The sequence below is a fragment of the Sorghum bicolor genome, chromosome 1 (assembly GCF_000003195.3).
Source record: "Sorghum bicolor cultivar BTx623 chromosome 1, Sorghum_bicolor_NCBIv3, whole genome shotgun sequence".
NCBI lineage: Eukaryota > Viridiplantae > Streptophyta > Magnoliopsida > Poales > Poaceae > Sorghum > Sorghum bicolor.
This window is the reverse complement of record NC_012870.2, coordinates 25,433,119-25,438,841: the sequence shown is the minus strand read 5'-3', so window position 1 is coordinate 25,438,841 and position 5,723 is coordinate 25,433,119.

Sequence of the window (5,723 nt, the reverse complement as noted above, 5' to 3'; positions counted from 1 at the left end):
GAACGGTACCTGGAAGACGGTGGACGACGACGGGCGGTTCCCATGCCTCGTCGACCTGTTCTTGCGCCACGGGGGCTCCCTCGAGACCGTCGAGAACCTTATCAGCGGCGTCAAGGCGCGGGCTGATCGAGAGATGGAGAACTGGTGCCCCGATCGGATTCGTATCCGGGCTTCCACCTATCCGTCCGAGCCCAACATCTTCCTCGACGATAAGAAGGAGGCCGAGAAGTGGGAACATGTTGAGGAGCTCCGCCTTTGGATGAAGCACGTGGTGGGGCTCCTGTCGGACATCATCAACAACGGGCTCGGGCCGGCTTATTTTGTAACTGTTTTTTTCGATCTTTAATCCTCATGGAGCCTTTTGGTTTTGTATTCTAACTGTTTGACCGCCGGCTCGCAGGATATGAAAGAGACCTCCCGCATCAAGTCGAGCTTCATTCATGCCACGAGAGGCGGCTGGGAGCAGCTCCCCGTCCTCAAGGACCAACTCCTCGAGTCGCAAGAAAAGCTCCTTAAGGCCTATAAAGACCTCATAGCGCTCGAGGAGGAGAAGAAGGCGAGGGAGGCTGCCTTGGTCGAGGCTCGAGAGGCCTCAAGGAAGGCGGTGGAGGAGACGGCGCTGCTGCGGGAGCGCGCTCTGACGGTCGAGGAGGCCGCGTCCAAAGCCCGCGAAGAGGCCCTGTCCTACAAGAGTGTCATTGCGGACCTGGACAAGGAGAAGGGCCTTCTCAAGACCGACTTAGACTCCCTCCGAGACTCCTTCCAGAAGATGAAGGTGGCGTATGTGGACAGTGAGGTCGCCAGGGGTGCCGCCGAAGACGCAAAGAAGAAGACCCTCGAAGACCTCGAGGCGGAGCGGGCTCGATCCCGCAGTCTCTCTGACGACGTCGAGCGTCTGAAGGGAGAACTGTTGGAGAAGAGTGGGGCCATTGCTCAGGCTGGCAAGGTGATCGAGGATCTCTGCGTTGCCAATACCGAGCTGGCCCGCCCCATCAAAGAGATCGTGTGGGGGTATAAACCCCTATACCCTCATGGGCCGATATGGGCCGCACCATCAGAGGTGGCTCGGCCCACAAGATGAAGATGTGCGGCGCATGACGTTGGTCGGCGTGCACCGCAAGGCTACAAGATATTGTACCAAATAGAATAGTTTACTTGTAACTCTGTCCCTTCACGATATATAAGGAGGGGCAGGGGTCCCCTAGAGGACAGGTCATAGACAACACATTATTCTCTCAACACAATCCAATACAATCAGACGCAGGACGTAGGTATTACGCCCACACGGCGGCCGAACCTGGATAAAAATCTTGTCCGTGTCTTGCGTCACCATCAAGTTCGTAGCTTGCGCACCGTCTACCGATAAACTACTACCGTGGGTATACCCCAAGGTAGACTGCCGACTAGCTTTCGTCGACAGTGGCGCGCCAGGTAGGGGGTGTGCGTACACCTCCCCCGACGAACAAGATGGCCATCATCCCCGACTTCGCGGCCATGGCGGGCGACTTCACGTTCACCGTCAGCTTCAACAACTTCACCGCCATGACCACGGAGGAGGTGTAGATCCGATCTGCGCCAAGCACTTCTTCATCGACGTCGGCGGCGGCTTCAACCACGCTGGCTACGACTCCGACTACTCCAGCAACGTCTCCGACCACGCCGACAACGCGTCACCCGCTTCCCTGCTACAAAGGGAGGCAGATCGACAACACCGACCTGCTCGGGCCATCGACCAAATTGTTTGGCCTACTTGCTCTGACCACCAGTCGCAATAATAATCGCCGCGAAGAACGACGCTATGACAACAGCGACCACCGTCATGACAAGTCGAAAAGCTCGAAGGCCGGACAATTTTGTCATCACCGACTAGACTTTTCTTTCAAAGATAAGTACACTTCTAATATTTTATTTATTTTTGACATAATATTTTTAATATTATTATTCTTCAAAACAACTTTTTAGCCGACTAGTTTTTTCTCCTACACGAGCTTTCCAGAGCCGGTACTGTCTCCGACTCCTCCCTACACGTGCACGAGATCCGCCCTCTGCGTTCCGGGTGGTCGGCAGTAGCTCTCTAACGTGGCTGACAATCCTACGCGTGCCTAGATTCCGCACCTCATGCTGATTGTTGGCTAGACCAGAGCTGGTACAAGCTCTAGGATGAATTAACTACTCGTGCTAATTTTATAACATAAAATCTAAAACTTATCTCAGTACTGATTTTTTATCTAGAGTTTATTTATACATCATGTACTACCTATTCTCTATATTTATTTTTCAGGAGTTTGGTCCAGTCGACAAGCTACGCTCGGGGACTCGTCGACTATTCCCTACGCTGTGCCCGGGGACTGCTCCGACCACCGAGCACGTTTACGTTCCCAACCACGCTCGGGGACTTGTCGACTACTCTCTACGCTGTGCTTGAAGACTGTGCCGACCACCGAGCACGTTTACGTTCCCAACCACGCTCGGGGACTTGTCTACCAGTCTCTACGCCGTGCTCGGGGACTGTGCCGACCACCGAGCACGTTTACGTTCCCAACCACGCTCGGGGACTGGTCGATCAGTCTCTATGTCGTGCTCGGGGACTGTGCTGACTACCGATCGTACTCGGAGACTCATCAATCACTCCCTGCGCTGTGCTCTGGACTTGCTTCAATCACTCTCCGACCACAGCTCGAGGACTGCTTTTCTCAGTTACATATCTAATTGGACTGGATAATTTTAATTTTTTAGACCTTGCTACAAGGCTCATACTTCGCCTTCCAGCAAGCTCGGGGACTACATCGGTACGATGCATCTGACGATGCATCTCAGTTTCAGAATTTCTTTGAGGATTTTTCTTTTGACCCTGGCACCACGTGCCTACGTCACCTACTACCAGGCTCGGGGACTAAGTGGGCACACTTCACCTTGAGGTGAACATGCTTGCTTTTTGAAAGTCTGTACTTTTCAGAAAAGTAAAGTGGGCACACTTCATCAGGAAAGAAATCTTTTTTGATTAAGAGCACCATACATTCTTCGAACAACCTGCTTCTTCGATGTCAATGTTGATCAACTGTCTTTTGAGTTGGTTAAAATACCGTTGCAACTGTTCGGGCGACTTTCCTGCTTATCGAAGATGTCAAGCCTCACTGGTCGAAGAAGCTCAAGACGGCGTGTTACATCACAATACATGGTGCTCGGGGACTAGCTGTGGGGGTATAAACCCCTATACCCTCATGGGCCGATATGGGCCGCACCATCAGAGGTGGCTCGGCCCACAAGATGAAGATGTGCGGCGCATGACGTTGGTCGGCGTGCACCGCAAGGCTACAAGATATTGTACCAAATAGAATAGTTTACTTGTAACTCTGTCCCTTCACGATATATAAGGAGGGGCAGGGGTCCCCTAGAGGACAGGTCATAGACAACGCATTATTCTCTCAACACAATCCAATACAATCAGACGCAGGACGTAGGTATTACGCCCACACGGCGGCCGAACCTGGATAAAAATCTTGTCCGTGTCTTGCGTCACCATCAAGTTCGTAGCTTGCGCACCGTCTACCGATAAACTACTACCGTGGGTATACCCCAAGGTAGACTGCCGACTAGCTTTCGTCGATAGATCGAGAGGGCCAACACCAGACTAGTCGGCGAGAACACGGCCCTGGAGGAGAGCGTCCGAGGTACGTTTCCTTTGTCGGATTTTCTCTTTCGAGTTGTGCTTGGTTTTTCCTAAGGCTTCTTGTATTGGCATTGATAGGGCTTAAGGACGAACTCTTGGCCACCCAAGCCGAGGCTCGCAATGTTAAGTCTCAGCTCGAGGCTGAGGTTGCTTTGAACTGCCGAGTGCGGACGGCGATAAGCGACCTCTCGACCTCTTGGGAGGTCGAGCCTATGGATGAGTCGAGGGAGGATGCTCGAGGCGATGCACTGGTTGACCAGCTGTGCTACTTAGGTGCGACGCTGTGAGATCGGGTGCGGGATGCCCTCCACATCGGGGTGAAGCGGGCGATGGCGGTTGTCTGCTCGGGCTTCTCCTACGACATGGAGATAGTATCCCATGGCTTCGTCACCGACATCTCTAAGACCGACGCGGAGAACGAAGAGAGGCTCCACGCCTTGATCGACGACGCGGAGGCTCCTGGAGAGAGGCTGGCCAAGCCATTTGAGCCTGAGGTGCTTCCTCCCGAGACTAGCTCGGGTGGAGGCGAGGGTGGTGAGGACCGTGCCGTGGACTGAGGCCTGCGAGCCTGCTCGGGGTGCCTGGGGCCCCTTGTATAATACTTTGTTAATCCTGTTTTTAAGCGATACAGTATCTTTTTGTAATTGTTAAATGTTTATTTGTCTTTCCGCTCGAGGCTCTTTTTTTTCTCTTTGCGCCTACGTATGTGTTCCTTGTTCGACTTTTCATAAAAGACAGCCTCGATCACCTCGAGGGTGAGGGAGTGAGTAGGGTTTCCATAGCCCAGGGGCGTAGGAGTTCTCGGGCTCGTTATCCCTCGGCCCTTAAGGGCGCTCGAAGCACCTCAACTACTCGATCATGCAAGGTTTACTACGTAAGAAAGAGAGAAATTTTTGGTTTCTTTCGACACTTGGGGGGGGTCGCCCCCCTGGTAGCCCTCGAGGGGGTGCCGACTATGATGGGTCATAGTCGGCGCCCCTTCTAACATCGAGATTTTGACTTTGTAAAGCTTTGGTACAAAAGGAAGTTGCTCGAGGGAAAGACTTTATTTATTCATGCATTCATTTACAAAGTCTTAATACTGAATGGGCGCTGGAACATAAAGCTTCGAAATTCTAAGGATAGAATCGACGTAGCTGTTCGATGTTCCATGTGTTGGTGAAGATCGCCCCCTTCTCGTCCGCTAAATTGTACGTTCCTGGTTTCAAGACTTCAGCCAACACGTACGGGCCTTCCCAAGGCGGAGTCAGCTTGTGGCGTCCTTGATTGCTTTGCCGCCGCCGCAGGACAAGGTCGCCCACGTTTAAGTCCCTCTTGCATACGTGTTTGTCGTGGTAGCGTCGAAGTTTCTGCTGGTATCTGGCAGAGTTGAGGAGGGCCATGTCTCGAGCCTCCTCGAGCTGATCGACCGCGTTCTCTTGAGTCTCCTTATTCGATTGCTCGTTGTACGCTTTGAGTCGAGGGGACCCGTATTCGAGGTCTGTGGGGAGCACGGCCTCAGAGCCATAGACCATGAAGAATGGGGTGTATTTGGTTGCCCTGCTTGGCGTCGTTCTCAAACTCCATAGGACCGAGGAAAGCTCCTCGACCCACTTCTTGCCGAATTTCTTCAAGCGATTGTAGATCCTTGGTTTGAGCCCCTGCAAAATCATGCCGTTGGCGCGCTCGACCTGGCCGTTAGTTCGAGGATGGGCCACTGCAGACCAGTTCACACGGATGTGATGCTGATCGCAGAAGTCCAAGAACTTTTTGCCGGTGAACTGGGTGCCGTTGTCGGTGATGATTATGTTGGGGATTCCAAACCGATGTATGATGTCAGTGAAGAAAAGGACGGCTTGCTCGGAGCGGATGTTGGTGATGGGTCAAGCCTCGATCCATTTGGAGAATTTGTTGATGGATACCAGCAAGTGGGTGTACCCCCCTTTCGCCTTTTGTAGAGGTCCTACTAAATCGAGCCCCCACACCGCAAACGGCCAGGTGATGGGGATCATCTGAAGAGCGTGAGCGGGCAGATGCGTCTGTTTGGCGTAGAACTGGCACCCGTGACATGAGC